Source organism: Pogona vitticeps, chromosome 7, assembly GCF_051106095.1.
Source record: "Pogona vitticeps strain Pit_001003342236 chromosome 7, PviZW2.1, whole genome shotgun sequence".
Taxonomy (NCBI): domain Eukaryota; kingdom Metazoa; phylum Chordata; class Lepidosauria; order Squamata; family Agamidae; genus Pogona; species Pogona vitticeps.
Genome location: NC_135789.1, coordinates 3,166,763 through 3,183,400, shown reverse-complemented (window position 1 = coordinate 3,183,400; position 16,638 = coordinate 3,166,763). Strand labels below are relative to the sequence as shown.

Sequence of the window (16,638 nt, the reverse complement as noted above, 5' to 3'; positions counted from 1 at the left end):
AATAATAATAATAATAATAATAATAATAATAATAATAATAATAATAATAATAATAATAATAATAATAATAATAATAATAATAATAATAATAAAAAATGTGTTTTATTCTGTTGGAAATTTCAGAGGTGCGGGTTCCCCCCCCCCGGAGCAGGAATCGGTCGGCTTGAAAAGTCAAGGGATTTTAGCATCCGGGGATCGGGCCGAGCCTTCCGAAACAGGACGAGGGAGAGCGAAGGTGAGAGCCGAAAACTAGTTTGATTTCGTTTTCTGATTTCATTTGATGGAAGGCGAAGGCAAGGAAGCCGGGAAGAAGCCGCCGCCGCCGCCGCCGCTTTGGCCACCCGTTCCCCTCCCATTCCACCTGGCCGGCCCCGCAAGGTAAAAAACGAGAAGGTCACTTACTTGGCGGCGGGAATGGGAAGCCACTGGACCGGGGGGGGGGGGGCTCCGACCCGAGAGGGATGCCGGCAGGGAGCGAGGCAGGGCGCCTTGGTCTGGGAGGCTGGGGCCGGCGGGCGGGCGAGCGGGCGGGCGGGCGTGGGGAAAGTTGACTGCAGAGCTTCCTCCTTTCTCCTCCTCCTCCTCCTTCTCCGGCACAATGACATTGTGTTCGGGATCTCTCTGTGTGCCGAGCAAAGTGCTCAGCTCAGCAACCCGGCTGCCTGCCTGCCTCTCCACACACACCCCCCCCCCTTACTCTGCCGCAACACGGCCTGCGGAACTCCTGCATCTCAGCACGTGCCCGAAAGTCTTAAAGGGAAAGGCCAGGGAGAGAAGCTGGCAGGGGCTGAGCAGCCAAGAAGCTCTGTGTGTGTGTGTGTGTGTGTGTGTGTGTGTGAGAGAGAGAGAGAGAGAGAGAGAGAGAGAGGTTGGAATTCATGCATTAATTTAAATAAGAGCACCAGTGGCAGGTTCTCCAGCTTGCTCTCTTGCAACCTTCAAGGGAACATGGGAACATTAGGAAGGTCACCCTTCATCACCATCATCCTCATCTCTCTCTCTCTCTCTCTCTCTCTCTCTCTCTCTCTCTTGTTCCCTTTCCTTGCTCTACCAATGGACTGATAGTTGTTCAGGACACAGGGTGCACCAAAACAGGATTGGCGGCATAGGGGTGCTCGAAGGGGGCCATGCGCACCAGAACAGAACACTGCAGTGTGCTCTTGTGCATCTCCGGTCGGTAGACCACTGCCTGAGTTGGAGTTCGAGAAATCCCATTCTAAGCCAAGATTTGAACCCAGAGCCGAACCTCAAGGGGGCTGGTAATCTCCAGCCAATGTGGCTAATGAGAAATGTTTGCTGTCATGCAGGAGAATTTCCATCTGGCGGCACCCTTTTGCACTGTGTTAGCGGTTCCCAAGTTTGGGTCCCCAGATGTTTTCAGACTACAAATCCCAGAAGCCTTCACCATTAGCGGCGCTGGCCAGGATTTCTAGGAGTTATAGTCCAAGAACATCAGGGGACCCAAGGTTGGGAGCCATTCTGGGCTAGATGGAGGCGGAGGGCCACTATGTATCATAATCATTTTCATCATCATCATCATCATTGCTACCATCATCACCACTACATTGCCATGATCATCATTACAGGTATTACTGTACTGAACTTTCTATTTATCAGCATTGCAGATTTAGGGAGATAGACCAAAGAGAAAAGTCTAAACATCAGAAGTCAAGTTTTAAATTTTTTTGAGTGAGATGGCAATTGTAATTATAAATACTAGTACTAAATTTTGCAATAGTTTAAGTCTGATATATTTTGATTCTCTCCATCCTTTATGAGCTAAGCTGGTCTTAGCTCCATTGGCATAGATTTTTCCTGCATATATGCCACAGAGACGGAAACAAAATACTACCGTCTGAATTGGATCCAATAAAGTCCCATTCTGAGCTGAGATTTGAACCCAGGACCAAATCCAGGGCTGCTGGGAACCTCCAGCTTCCACAGGCTAATGAGGACTGAATTTGGATTTAGCCATAATTATCTAGCCCCCAAAGCCCTTCATTTGTGTATCTCTTTATTTGTCTGATGTATAGCTTGCTTTTGCGTCTCCAAATGGCATTCGAACCCACAAAGAATAATATTTTTTAAAAGGTACAGCAAAACAGAAAGCCGGATTTCAAATGCAATTAAAAGACATCCTGGTGTAACAAGCAAAACCACACAAGAGAGCAAGTTCCAAAGAAATATTCTGACCAAGATTCTGTTCGATAGCATTAAAATAGTCTTTAGACATAGAGACCAAGAGGCTGACTCAGTCGAACACACGTATGATTTCATCTTACTGATTGCTTTTCTTTGCTGGGATGTTTTGAACTGCCTAACCGCACTTTAAACCGAGAAACTGTTTAAAAGATGAAGTGGAATATCTCCTTATTAGCAAGAAAGAAACCAGATAAAGCTCTCTTTCCTTTTTTTTTTTTTTTTTAAACCCACAATGTTCCAGGTAACTGCAGTCATAAGACTGGGAAAACACAGCCAGAGACTTAGAGCAAAAACTGCAAGAGGGAGGGAGACAGAGAGAGCAAGAGCGAGAAACCGACAGACAGACACACACGATCAGAGTATCTATAAATAACACAGGGGGTAAAAGGCTAAATGAATGGACGGATTTATTCCGAGCCTCGGAAAGAGAAGCAAAAAAAAAAAAAACCCCGTAGGAAATCTGGAGCGCAGAGAGAAATTTAGGCTAGACTTTTGAGGAAATCAGTGGAGGAGGTCAGACTACAATGCCCATTCTCCTTAACTTAGTGCCACGCCGGCAGATGGGATTTTTAGTCCAAATGGTCTCTGCTCCTCCCCTCCAGTTGAAAAAAGTCAGAGAATGCTCCCCATAAAAGTCATGGGAGGGTCACTGCTCCCTTTCCCCCCCTCCCAACGTTGAAGGACCCAATGGCCTTTGAGGCCTCTCCCGACTCCATTATCCTATGACGCTACTGACTGCAACTCCCATCTGGTCCAGGCGGCCGAGAAGGATCATGGGGGTTGTGATGTAATTTGGAGCATCGTACAGATGAAGAAAAGCATGGGAGGGAGTCTTTTGACAGCAGGATCCTTAAGGGACTTTTTATACCGCACTGAGATTTTGCAAAACCCAGAACCCATCGGTAGACAATATGATGATTAGGGTCAACGATAAATTAACAAGATAAGCCACTCTTCCAAGTTCTCCGGAAGCATCGCTCCCAGTCTGTAATGCTATTAAGCGACTCAAAACCACTGAGTTTTTCTGCAGGAATGAGAAATGTCTACTTTTCCAGATTACAACCTCTGACCACTGGGTGTGATGGCCGGGGATGATGGCATTAGAAGTCCCAAACATCTGGAAGATGGTAGTGACTGTTCCCTTACACCTTGCCATTAACTCTAAATACAAAAGAAGCTTGTAGCCCCCAAAGTACAAATATCATTTTTTTAAAAATTTATTGACAGTAAGCATGGTTTCTCTGTCTCTTCTTCTTCTAATTAAGCCATTTTTAATTATTTTAATAATTCTTTCATCGGTAGTCACCCTGAGAGTGAATATGGAAGGGCGACTGATTAATCAAATGATATAAATACATGTTCCTCCAAAAATCATTAACATAATAAAAGTGTCAATGAAAAATAGCTAAGGAACCTTGAAGAACATGCCCTGAAGTATCACTGCTGGCTTAAACTTCACAGCAAATGCTGCATATCTATAGGCAAATATGTAACAAATTTAACAAAATCTAAATATTTTGACACCTTCTTGGAAAACACTGTACCAATACAGATCTATTGGTCTCTCTTTATATCATAAGATAAACATAATTCCAGCTAAGACTGGGAATATGCATCTATATCATTCTTGCAAGGGGAAAAACGGAAAATCATTTCCCCCCTACATTCCCAAGATAACAAGTTACTTTTCCACTGGTTCTCAACAGAAGTTTTTCTTGTATTTGCAAGGAGGATTCGTGCACAAAGCTAAAGTAACTGCTGCCTTGTGGTGTGGGCGTTTAAAAATTAGAAGCCTCTGATGGGGTGTTTGTGTCTTTTTGATCCATCAATCCCTGCTTTGTTTGTATGTTTGCTTTGCTTTGCAAAAAAAAGGACACGTCGTTTTATGGAGAGCTATTTTGCAGGTGTTTTGCACAGGCCGTTTAATTGCACAAATCTTTTTTAAATTTAAAATAATCTACACCAGCAGTTTGCAAACAGTGTATGGGGTGAGGGGACCAAGGCTGACCCCATGGAATTCAGTAGGCGGCCTCCCGGTCTGACCTACCTCACAGGGCTGTTATGATGATAACTGTTGCGTTCTTTGATCCTAAGGCCTACAGAGATATCCCTTCTCTGTGAAGTTGTTGAAGGCTGCACATCACTCTGACATGCTGCTATTTTGCCCACTGCTTACTGTCACGTAAAGAAACCAGGGGGGGGGGGAGAGATGGAGACCCATCTGGAATCTGCCACCTGCAGATGGTCGTGAGGTTTCCAGCATCCCTTTGGCGAAAGACCTGTGGAAGAAGCAAAATTCCTCCCAGAACATGATTTCCTACTCTATCTTAGTCACCGGAACGGCAGGATGCGCTCACTGGTTACTCAGAGGTTACGCACAGAGATGCAGGAAATTATCTGTGGGTAGGAAACGGAAACCACCAGGAGATGAGCTGTCCAGTAACTTAACTTTGTTTTTTCTCCTTCGGTTGCAAAGCCCCCTTCCCCCTCCCCACTTTGCAAATGAAAGCAACATGAACTCAAAAAAAAAAAAAAAGCCCCCTCTTTTGTTCTCTTTATGAATCAGAGCCACCCCAAGGAATTTCGACGCCCGAGGCAAAGGGCAAGAAGACAGGCAGTGGGAGTTTACTCCACTATGGCAGTGGGATAAGGCCTTCCCCTAATTCCAAGAGTGTAGAAGGGTCATGGGGATGCAGGGCAGGCTTCCTCTGACCCTCAAAACATCCCGGAAGGTGCAGGAGGGAAGGACTTGGGAGGTTGGAAGTGGTTGCTTCCAGGTGCCCCCTGGCAGGGCCGGTCCTGCCCTTGGTGAGCCTGGTTATTGTTGTTCTTCTTACCCTTTGGTCAGCTTTGGTTTATGGGCCACAGCAAAGAGAAGGTCCTGCATCAGTTACCTATTCTTCAGTTCCTGCTGAATGATGTCTCCTCTTGGGGTCTGCCGGTCAGCCTCCGATGGTTCAAAATTCAGCAGAGGGACTTCTCACAGTTGCCCCAACTCAAAAGGGTCTCCAAGCCAACGAGCATGAAATCCTGGCTTCCAGGTAAGCCGACAAGGTGCTCTCAAATCAACCCTGATCCTCTCGTCCCCTGCAAACCATTTGGAAACTGCTGGTACGGAGAAAACTCCATTCTTACCCATTCCCGTGGATGGGATTGTATCAGGATGGGGAGAAAAACAGGGAAATAAATGGTATACAAGCCATTTAGCAGGGGGCTGCTCCCCAAGGCCATCCCGTAACACTTTTCTTTGGTGTGTGTGTGTGTGGCAGGCCCGCCTTCTCCATCCCATCCAAAAGAAGGATACAGGCTTCAACATCCCGAAATAAACTGCACAGGGTAACCAGCACCAATAATAATAATAATAATAATAATAATAATAATAATAATAATAATAATAATAAGAATAAGAATAAGAAGAAGAAGAAGAAGAAGAAGAAGAAGAAGAAGAAGAAGAAGAAGATGATGATGATGATGATGATGATGATGATGTACGAAATGATTCATGGTTCGATAAAGCCCAGGCGAACAAGCAGGGAAGCAATCAGCGCAGTTAGGAGGATTCAAGAATATTGTAGCCCCCTGGGTGTTATTTGCACCTTCCTCAAATCTTCACGATTTCCCCCCAGTCAAGAACCACCCAGTTATTTTTGCAAGATTCTCAGCTGGCTGTCCTGGTTCTCAGCCTCCTCGAGTTCTGAGGACGGGTTTTCACAACCCGTCGTCTCTTCGCGATGCGCGGCCAACCTCCCTGTGTTGTGTCCTTGCATCCCAAAAGCCCGAGGTTTGTAGAAAACTCGGGTCACCCCTGGGGTCTCAGCCAAATCTTCAAAATAGAAAGGGGCAAAAAAGAGGAGCGGGAGGGAAGCTAGAGGAAAACATTGGCTGCTAATTGTAATTAGAAGAGGAAATTACACAGCAGCCACGCTTCCAAAAGCTGCCTGTGAATACATTTGCTTTTCTTCTATGAGTGAGATGCTGAGACGTGGGGCCAAAAATCCACTGATGTTGTCAAAATATTGGAATTGCCTTTTGTAGCTCCCATTTCGGGTTGTCGAGGTTCCACCGCATTTTTGCCTGCTCTCCACCTTTGCTGCCGGTCTAGGATCTAAGTCAGCGTCACGCCCATTTTATAGATGGGGGAAACTGAGGCCGCACGTGTGGGGGTGGCGACAAGCTTCCCACCCACGTGGCGCAGAGCTTGGAAAAGGCAGCTCTCTGTATGGATAAAGGTTGGTTTGAAAATGTGAAGTTTCGGTACAAGAGCCTTTCCTGCTTGACCATGTTGAAGACCTCCTGGACTACATCGCCCATCATCCCCCTACCAAGTGGCCGCTAGGAGATGGAGTTGAACACATAGGGGGGTGCCAGATTAGGAAAGACTCTCCTGCACTCCCTCCCTCCTTCCCCATCTCAAAGCGTTTAACACGGACCTCAAGAGCGGTAGATTGATAGACCATGCATGATGCCACCTTTAGCCTCTGAGCATGCGCATTCCCGCTCCTGCGTGTCGGCTGCCAGAAGCATCCGCTCCTGCCTTGGTATTTAACTCCCTATTGAGAACTGCCTTTCCTCAGGTTTGTAACTGATCAGACATACTACCCTCTAGACATGTGTATTTTACAGACTGCCAAGACACACCCGGTTAGGTGAGATATTCAAGGGCTGCTTTTGCCAGTGCTTGTCACACCCCTGTGACTTCCCATGGCCCAGCAGGGATTCGAACCCAGGTCCCCTGAGTCACCAGATCCATTACTCTATCCACCCTATGGCATTGGCCCTCTAATACAGGCATGTGGCTTGTAAACCAGAGAGAGCGGATGAATACGCAAGAAGGGGCCCACATGCGGTGATCATTCTAGGTCCTGCTGGACAACAGCTTCCATCATCCCCCTCCACGAACTATTCCAGCTTGGACAGGTGGAATCTGTCATTCAGTTCATGCTTTAGAAAGGATCTGGGCGTCCTTGCAGAATATAAGCGAAGGCTGATATTTTTCATATGTTTTTACACACATATGTACTTCCGTTCACTGTTTCCCCATCTGGCTTATTGTTCTTAAGGTTTGTATTTTTCTTGTTTATTGATTCTATTTTATTTATTTAAAATATGTTTGCCCTGCTTTCCTCCTGATGCCCAAACTCTGGAAGGCCCTCCTCTTGAAGGCCCGATGGGTACCAACACAGGAACAATTTCAATACCATTTCAAGTCATCGTTATTTATTAGAGCCTTTCTGACTTGAGGGTCATCGCCTGCGCAAGTATTCACGCAATGGTTTTAATGTTTTAAACGCTTGAATGATTTAATTTTGCCTTTTATGTTATTTTAAATTTTTTTGTTGTTAATTAAATTGTTTGAAATACTTTACGTTTTAAAATTGGTTTACCCACCTCTAGAGCCTGCCCTGAGATCCTGTGGAATCGGACGGGCTATACATGTGTTTTGAAAAAAATAAAATAAGAAAATTCTTGTTTTGCTGTGTAGGAACCTCAGTCTCACTGCCTCTGGAGGGCTCCCCTTGTCCTGACCCCCGAATGCGCTAAGACCTCTGTGGTGTCCTTACTGCAATGAAGCCAAGTCAATCGCGATGCTCGGTTGGGGAAGCAGGATGATGATTTTGCGTCACGCTGGCAAAACCCTACCCAGTGGGCACCCTTCAGCTCTTCCCTGCACCAACCTCGGCTTGTGGCCGTTCAGGCCTTAGGAGAAGCAGAGTGTCGTCACTTTTCCACTGCGCAATATGCTATATACTACACCCGTATATCTCTACCAGCCGGGGCTCCCTTCTGCCAGAAAGGTGTCCTGCCAAAAACGGTAACGGACAACTTCCAGAAAGGACATTGTGAGTTCTCTTTGGCTCCAGGTCTCTGGCAACCCTACAGCCTACATTTGACGAAGATGTCAGTGGAAGCCAGGGTACACCTCTTGGTGTTGCGATGTGCTGTCAAATCACCCCGGAGCGATCTCCAAAGCATCCTGTCCCCAACTGCCCTGCTCAGCTCTCGGAAATTCAAGTCTATGGCTTCTTTTAGGGAGTCCGTCTATCTCACATTGGGGGTCTTCCTCTTTTCCTGCTGCCTTTCCACCTTTCCCAGCATTATTGTCTTTTCCAGGGAATCCTACCTTCTCAGGATGTGCTGAAAGTAGGACAGCCCCAGCTTTGACCTTTTTGCCTCCCAAGAGAGTTCAGGCTTGGTTTGATCTAGGACCCAGGTGTTCATCTTTCTGGAAAATTACGCTGGCATGATGGAAGTCCAAAGTCAGTAATAAACATTGTTTGGTGGTCATTAGACCTATTTTAGATGGTCAAAACTGAAAATTCCTTCCTTCCTTCCTTTCTTCCTTAATTCTTTCCTCCCATCCTCCCTTTATTCCTTCCTTCCTTAATTCCTTCCTTCCTTCCATCCATCCATCCTTCCTTCCTTCCTTGCTAGCCTAGTGGGGCTGGACCGATGGGGAAGGAATGTGCATGTGATGGAAATATGGTGGTCAGGAAGGGAAATGTTGCCTTATGAATAGACATTTTTATTTATTTATTTATTTATTTATTTATTTATTTATTTATTTACTTACTTACTTACTTACTTACTTACTTACTTACTTATTTATTTATTTATTTATTTATTTATTTATTTATTTATTTATTTATTTATTTTCTTTGAACCATTTCTAGCCTGCCCTAGATCACAGCTCTTGGGGATGTTACAGAGCAGTATAAAACGATTTCAAAACGCAAGCAATTTTAAGCAATTTAAAATCAATCAATTTAAAAGAGAAAATTAAAACGTCAGAAATATTCCACGGCCCACATCCTGCTGTACCACTGGTTCTGTTGAGAAGAGGGATCAGCGAGGAATGTGGGAGAATTTTGTGCGGTTGCACAAAAAATTGACTTAATTTTTTTTTTAAGTCAACTGAAAGGATTACATTTCCTAACGGATGTAGATTTGAACATCGTTCGTTTTCAGATTCTGCACTTCTCTAAATTTTATGGTTCAATTCTTGGCTGCAAAATTGCCTCTGAAACTTCTATATTAGTGGAAACCATGTATTGAGAGAAGGGGCCTGTTAGAGAAAGTTGCATTTAGACGCGCAGAGGTCAAGCCAAGGTGCAGATAAAACAGTATAGCAGGGAAATGGATATACAACGGACCCAGGAGCAATATCGACAAAAATATGTACACGAGGGAAAGAGGTGTACACAACAGTACAGGTGAGCAAAAGCTGGGTGCAGAAATGTTTATATTAGAGGAAAGTACACCCAGGACGCTTATGGTGAGGAACTGAGGTCTAGATGAAAATAAATGGACATTTTGGTGCCTTTGGGTTAATGTTGCTTTTAACTGCATCACAAAAGTGGTTCTTTGAGGAGAAGGCATTTAAGGCTGAATCCCTGCAAACGTGACATGGCTATAGGCTGATCTTTACACCCCAGCGGGCAGACCTTGCTGACTGTCCTCTGTGCAAAGGCGCCGAAGGAGCTACCAAAGGACGCTTGAATGCCATCACATAACGTAGATCCTGTTTTAAAAAGTGCATTCAGCTATGCAGGGCCAGATCCAGCCATACCCAGGCCCTAAGCTTTGTCAAGTTAATCGAGGTCCATAGCATTACCAAAAAAGAAAAAGAAAGTATATTATTCAATCAGAAGCAGAGAAAGGTGCTTAGAAGCGTCCCATAAACCAAGACCTGAAGCCGTAATAAGCTAAGCTTGTGTGAATTTCAGCACTGGAGAGATGGACTTTTACGCCTCGGAATCTACCATTACCTGGTTTTTTGCAAAACCATGGTCTTGACTTGGATTTCCGTGTTGCATCCACAGACACGGGATGCGTCTGCTCTCCTCCTTGCCTCCTCGATTAACTCTGCATTCTGCAGAGATGCAAGCATGAACAGGATTTTTGAGCAGTGATGCAGCGTCTATCACCAGCAAGCCAGGAAAAAAAAAAAACGGTGTGTTCAGATACTGTACTAGGAAATGCAATGCCCTTTTCTTGAATTTTATCTCTTCAGAGCCCTGTATGCTCTGAAATCTGACACTCGCTTCCTAAGGAATAAGATTCTGAGCAGACCCGGGTAGCAACTGCATTGTAAAAGGTGGATTAGATTCACTGATTTGATCAGTTCTGTTCCAATTCCACTGCTCCGTTCAAGGCGAAGGCTGTGGCCCTCCTGAAACCCACCTTTGAGCATCTGGCAAACCAGACATGATCATCTGGCTGAGGAAAAGAGAGAAAAAGCTTGACCGAAGGCGGTCTGGTGAGTTTCATGGGTCAGTGGAGACTCCCAACGGGTTTTACAAAAACTGTCCAAGTTTTAACCACTGTTTGTTAATTCATGTTACTTTAACACCCCTTTCTCCCTCTTTGTTTTACCAGTTTAGATACCGTACGACCCCCCAATCCGTGGAATCAGTATCCACTGATTGACTTATCCGCTACATTAAAATACGAAACAGAAAACCCCAGAAATACTGTATTTCCAGAATGTATTTCCCACATTTGGCCATTAGAGGGAGCCAGAGACCATGCAGTGTATTAAAATGTTCTGTGCAACAGCATTTAATACTTCTGGATTTTTAGCCTCCACGGGGGGGTGCTTGGAACAGACCCTTCCTCATGGATGCTGCAGTCCTGCTGTACCTTGTACTCCACCGATACCTGGGAGACCTGACTCTGCATGTGTCCGTCTCTCTGCCTGTCATCCTGTGGAGGCAGTTGATGTCGTGCGTGCACACACAACAGAGAGGTTTCAAAGATTCATACAAACCAAAACAGAAAGAATATGAAAGATGAAACTTCATAACATTAAACAGAGATGCAAGCGCTTCAGGGGACGGGAACCTGCAGAGATCAGTGGCACCCGCTCAACAGCTCATTTGAGATCTGCAAACCCCACCATTTCATTCCTGACTGTGGGGGGGGGGGGACTGCATTTCATTCATCTCTGCAGTGCACACTTCTGGATAGCTCAGTGGTTTAGGTCTCTGGCTGTAGAGCCAGAGATTGTGAGTTCGATTCCCCCTGTGAGGAACAGGGGCTGGACTAGATGATCCATAGGGCCCCTTCCAGCTCTGCAGTTCTAAGATGCTGATTATACGTAAAATGCATCAAAGTGGGGAAATATGACCCCCAGTTTGCACTGGGTCACCTTCAGGGTGCAGACTCTGACCACTACACCCAACTGCTCTTCATGTAGGAGGTCCTCTCTGCCTGTTGGAATTTGGGTTTGTAAATCCTGCACCAAAACCACCAACCAACCTAAACAAAAAGTGTGAGTTGGAAGCTTCTGAACCTCCAGGTGAAGGACAATATTCCCCATCATCCCAACCATTGGCTTGCTGGTTGGGGATGATGGGGCTTGGATTCCCATGACTCCCAGTGGTTCCCCGGCCCTGTGCAGTTCTCCTTGATGGCACCTTGGAGAAAGACAGGAGCCAGTTTTACAAGGATGGCCGTTTGCTGCAGAGGCAAGTGGCAGGTCCCGGGGAAAGTGCCATCTGCCGAGAGTTATGAAGGGGTGAAAATCAATACCTTGGAAATAAATGAAGTGGGGAGAGGAAGCCGACAGCGTCTCTCCAAAGGAGAACTGATGCATGGGTGAAGGTGTGGGCTATTGAAAACGCTGGCAGAACTGCAGGGGAAAAAAATCCTGCATTCTCAAGAGAGGAGTAGTTGGGAAAAATCACACAGCCATCAAGGATGCTGGTGCCCATGGGTGGTCCCAAAGGCCACAGCTGGTATGCCTGAGCCAAATTTTCATGGGTGGACATTTTTGAGCATAAAGACATCTTGGAGGGGGCAGAAATGTTTGCCCCCAAACCTTGTCACTCCTGCTCATGTGTAAGTGGAGAGAGAGAGAGAGAAAGAGGGAGGAAGGGCTTTGCCTATTGATGGTGGCCCTCTCCAGCCAACCAGGGGTCCCAGCATTTCAGGAGAGTCAATCAGGAAATACACGGCATGCTTTCAAGTACCCATCAGGGATCCCGGCATGCCAAGAAGACCAATCAGGGATCACAGCATACCGAGGGGGTTATAGTTCATGGAGCAAGGTCACAAAGCCGAATCAAAGTAATGACAGGTCTCCCTGACTTCACTCTGAATTGGAGAAGACCTCCAGCCTATGCCACATAAGTCCCACATCCCTGCCGAGGTTTCAGGTTCCACCGAACACGCCACTTGCCTCTTTCCCCTTGTTCCTCTAGGACCCACCTTTGTCTGTGGGTCATCTTCTTATAGCTAGAACAGACCTACAGAAAGTCGGCAGGTCTATTCCCCTGCTGCCACGTAGACTTTTTCACCCAAAAGACTCCTGTTTCGCTTTTTTAAGCGTTCCTTCCCCAACTCATTCCTCCTTCTAATCCAGATTTCTCACTGCTCTACTACCTTGTGCATGCTCAGAGATTGCCAGCTGATCATAATAACTTGGCTGCTATGCTATGTGCTGTTGCCCTTTTGATGCGGATCTGTGTGAGCACACAGAGACCGGATCGTGGGAGTTTTCCTTTTGAAAATAATTATTTTGGGGGACTACAATACTCAGAATTCTCCCAGGCAGCAGAGGCTGGTGACTCCAATATCCCAGAACAGGGAAGAGAATCCGCTCCGGTTTTTGCTCCGGATTTCAACCAGGCCACCCGAGGCACAGAACCTAGTTTAGTGGGATGAAATTTCAGCACCACGGACAGTGCCTATAAAAATCTGGTCTGAAACCCAGACACATTCCACGGTTGCAACCCCAGTCAACTATAGTAGTTGCAGGATGATGGGCACTGTAGTCCAAAAAAAATGGTTACTTTCACAGACTCTGAAACCGGTATGCACGCACGGAGATTCCTCCCATTGTCTCCATTCCTGGATTCTCCAAGGTAGCACAACCATGTTATGGAGACTACGAATGTAAAGTGTACTTTAAAATATACCATCCATTTACTCATACCTGGTGTTGGTAAGATTATAAAAGCCACTGCCAATCAAACCAGGTAAGACCAGCCAGGATGGAAAAATACTGCCCTGTTCCACTTCTTACAGGTGTATGTCATGCCTGCCAAGAGACATTATTTGATGTCTGGGGGTGGGATTGTGTTGATCAAGAGGCTGGGTGAAACCTAAGAATTAAAAGGGAAACCTTCCACCCCACTGTCGCTCTCCACTGCTTTTGGACAAGCCGATCAAGATCCTGGCATAAGGACAATTCCTCCTCCCCATGCCTACATCTGCTGCCTTCTTAGCTTCAGGATCTTATATTTTGAAATCCAGACACTGACATTAGCTTCCTGTTTAGGAGAGTAGAAACCAGCTGGATCAATGATGTATTTCAGAACTGAACTGCTGGATAGCTCAGTGGCTTAGGAGGTTGGGAGTTTGAATCCCCCCCCCATGCCTCCTTGACAGGGGCTGGACTGGATAATCTATAGGGTCCCTTCCAGCTCTGTCACTCCATGATGAGGATGATGACTCTGGCTTCAAGAGGGCTCTAGGCAAAATGTCTGCAGGCCCTACTGCGTTATTTGATTGCCTTCACAAATTACCCAGAATGCTTGTGTAGGACTCTAGGTTGGGGCATTGTGGGAAATTTACAGCTGCCTGGGTTTATTTGGGAGGCAAGAAGTCAGAAGGATATAATAATAATTTGGGTGCATGGATGGTACGGGACCATTAGTGACTGGGGCCCCAATGCGGCTGGGATAGAAGTGCTTTTAAAAAATCTAGACAAAATTATCTTGCTAATAATACTTTTTGCTGGAAGAACACAAGACAACAGGCAGAAAAGACACCAGGTAGAAACGGGCTTTTTAAAACCCTAACTTCACAGTTCAAAAGTTGTCAAGCTAAATTCTTAGCTGTCACCAAAGAAGAATCTTTTCTAGATTAGACTTTTAACTAATTCAGTATTTCCTTTCTCACAGTGGCCCAACCCTATACATTTTAGATCCTTAGGATTTACAGAAATTTGTCCTGATCCAGTATTTTGGTCCTATTTGCCTGTTATAAACCTCTGCTGTCTTCCCCAGCTGTTTTCTCCCCCTGTGAACACATCTGCCTTTCCCGCTAAAAGGAAAGGGGTCTGTCATCATCATCACCACCACCATCATCCCAATTTTTCTCTTATATACTCAAGGACGTGGCTTTCCTTTCCCCTACATCTTCCACGCAACAGTCCTGCGAGGTAGAACAGAGCATCTTTCCCAAAGTCAGCCAGAGAAGTTCACAACTCAGCAGAGGTTTGAGCCTAGGTCTTACCAAACCTGCCTCTCCAAAGGTCACGCCCGGGTCCCTAAATCCCATGGATTCTGTCACTCTGGGATGGCCCTGGTTGATTTCTGATGATCTCTACTCTGCAGTGGGACAATCAGAACCCAGCACCAGATCCCATAAGGGAGAAAACCCCTACGTGGAAGAAACGGGGTTGCCTGAACATGTGGCTTGAATGTCCCCAAGGGTGGCCAATAAGAATAATAATAATCGAGTCGTCAAATTAATTCTTGACTCGTGGTGACCCTTTCCAGGATTTTCCAGCTAGAGAAGACTCCCAAAAATGGTTTTCCCTTCCCTTCCTCCAGGGGGCGCCCTGGGACTGTGCCGCTGGCCCAAGGCCACCCGGGCTGGCTCTACTACCACAGCGAGACTCGAACTCCCAACCTCCGAGCCCTGAACCCACTGAACGGTCCAGAGAAGGGAGGATTCCCTTGTTCCTGCAGAGAATTTGAATGAAACGAAGAAGGGGGGGAGAGAGAGAGTAAAGGGGGGGGGGGCTCGGAGGCCAGGGCGGTCTTCCCTAACCTGCAGAGTGGTTTTTCTGGGTTGCCTTTCGGTCTAAAGACGGCGACACCGCCGGTTCTTCACGAGAAACGAGCGAAAGCAGGAGGAGGGAATTGAAGGCAAGGGGGGGGGTGAGCTGAACGTGGAGAAGGGTGTCTCGCTCGCCCCTTCCCTCCCTCTCCCCCTCGCCGAGCGCTCTGCCTGCAAGGGGATGCCCTCTGATAATGCACATCTCTTCTGCAGCAGGGAAAGGAGAGCGGGGGGGGGGGGGAGAGAGAGAGAGAAACCGCCGCCTCTGCAGCTTTCCCCCCCCCCTTCCATCCTCTGAGTTTCCACTGCAGCGAGACTGCATCAGAATGCAGAAGGTGAAGAACGGGGCGGGGGGGGGGGCTTCTTTGGTGGCAGGAAAGCCATGCCAGGCATCCTTGCAACTTCGGAGGGAGGCACCTTACCTTTCACGGCGACAGCCTCTCGGTGCTAAAAAAGCCAGAGGCTCAAATCACACACATACTGTACACACACACACACACACACACACACACAAACAGAGAGAGAGAGAGACGAGCCCAGACGCATGAATCTCCCCCACCCCCACCCCGTCCATAGAAATCAGGATTTTTTGGGGGGGGAAGAGAAAAATCACAGTCAAGGAGTGTGTGTGTGGGGGGGGCAAACCCATTTACCCATCCTTTGGAGAAACAGAAACCTAGGTTTTTAAAACCAGAAGCCGAAGGCGGGGCGGCGCGCTCTGCTCCGCGGGCGGAGAACTGAGCCTTTCCATCATCCGTGCGCAGCAAAGCAAAAGTGCCGAAAACGGGTCCCCAGAACAGAACGCTGCCCCCAAATCGTTGCAAAGGCTCCGGATCTCCGAGGCCAGAGCGCATCGGACATGGGGTTACAGACACTGTACACCTCATTCTTATCTATGAAACATCAGGCTGCTCCTCCCGGTGTCAAAACCAGGTGAGCAGAAACTCTTGCTCCGACCCAGAATCGAGGCGACGAGACGCCGAAGTTACCTGCCGCCCCCGAGCGGTGTGTCCGGGGGGGGGGGAAAGAGTGAGAAGCGTCCTCTCCGTCGGGCCGAGGGCAGCTCCGGCTCCTTGCTCTCGCCTGCTTCTGCTCTCCCCTCCAGAATGAGGCTTGTTAAAAAAGTTAGCCAGGATCTCTCTCTCTCTCTCTCTCTTTTTTTTTTTTTTTCTGGCCAGGAGGCAGGGCCAGCGGACCGGGTCCCCGGCGCCGATAGGAAGAGCATCTGAGCGAAGCGGTTTTGGGCAGAAAGAGAAAAGGATGGAGAGGGGGGGAGGGGGGGTTGGACCCTAAATATATTAAAAACTCTGACTTTGCTATAAGGCTTTTTCCTGACGTCAGGGCTCAGGACCCACGGCCTGTCTTTTTTCCCCCCAACCTCTCCCCCACCCCCGAAGGTGAACGGCTGGGGGGGGGGCATTCCCTCCCTCCCCAATCCATTAGCCTTTGCACGGCTCCTTGGAATAAAATCATGATTATGCCCTTTGCCTCGGAAGATCTCTGGGGTAGAAAGGCTGCCCGGCCGGCCGTGTGTTGTGGCGTCAGAGTAGACCCACTGAATTAACACACATGTCCACTCACCACTGAATAATTAATTTAGAGGGTCCACCGTTATTTAGCAGCAGTCCACTTTCAGCATTTAATTAT

The 16,638-nt window shown here is 47.1% G+C and overlaps 1 long non-coding RNA gene across 1 annotated transcript; it reads left to right on the top strand.

Moving 5' to 3' along the window:
- Positions 1–135: 135 nt before the first annotated feature.
- Positions 136–9,831, top strand: LOC144584048 (uncharacterized). The gene is made up of 2 exons (XR_013538054.1): positions 136–378; positions 2,444–9,831. It is a non-coding gene; the product is annotated as an uncharacterized LOC144584048 (long non-coding RNA).
- The last annotated feature ends 6,807 nt before the right edge of the window (positions 9,832–16,638 follow it).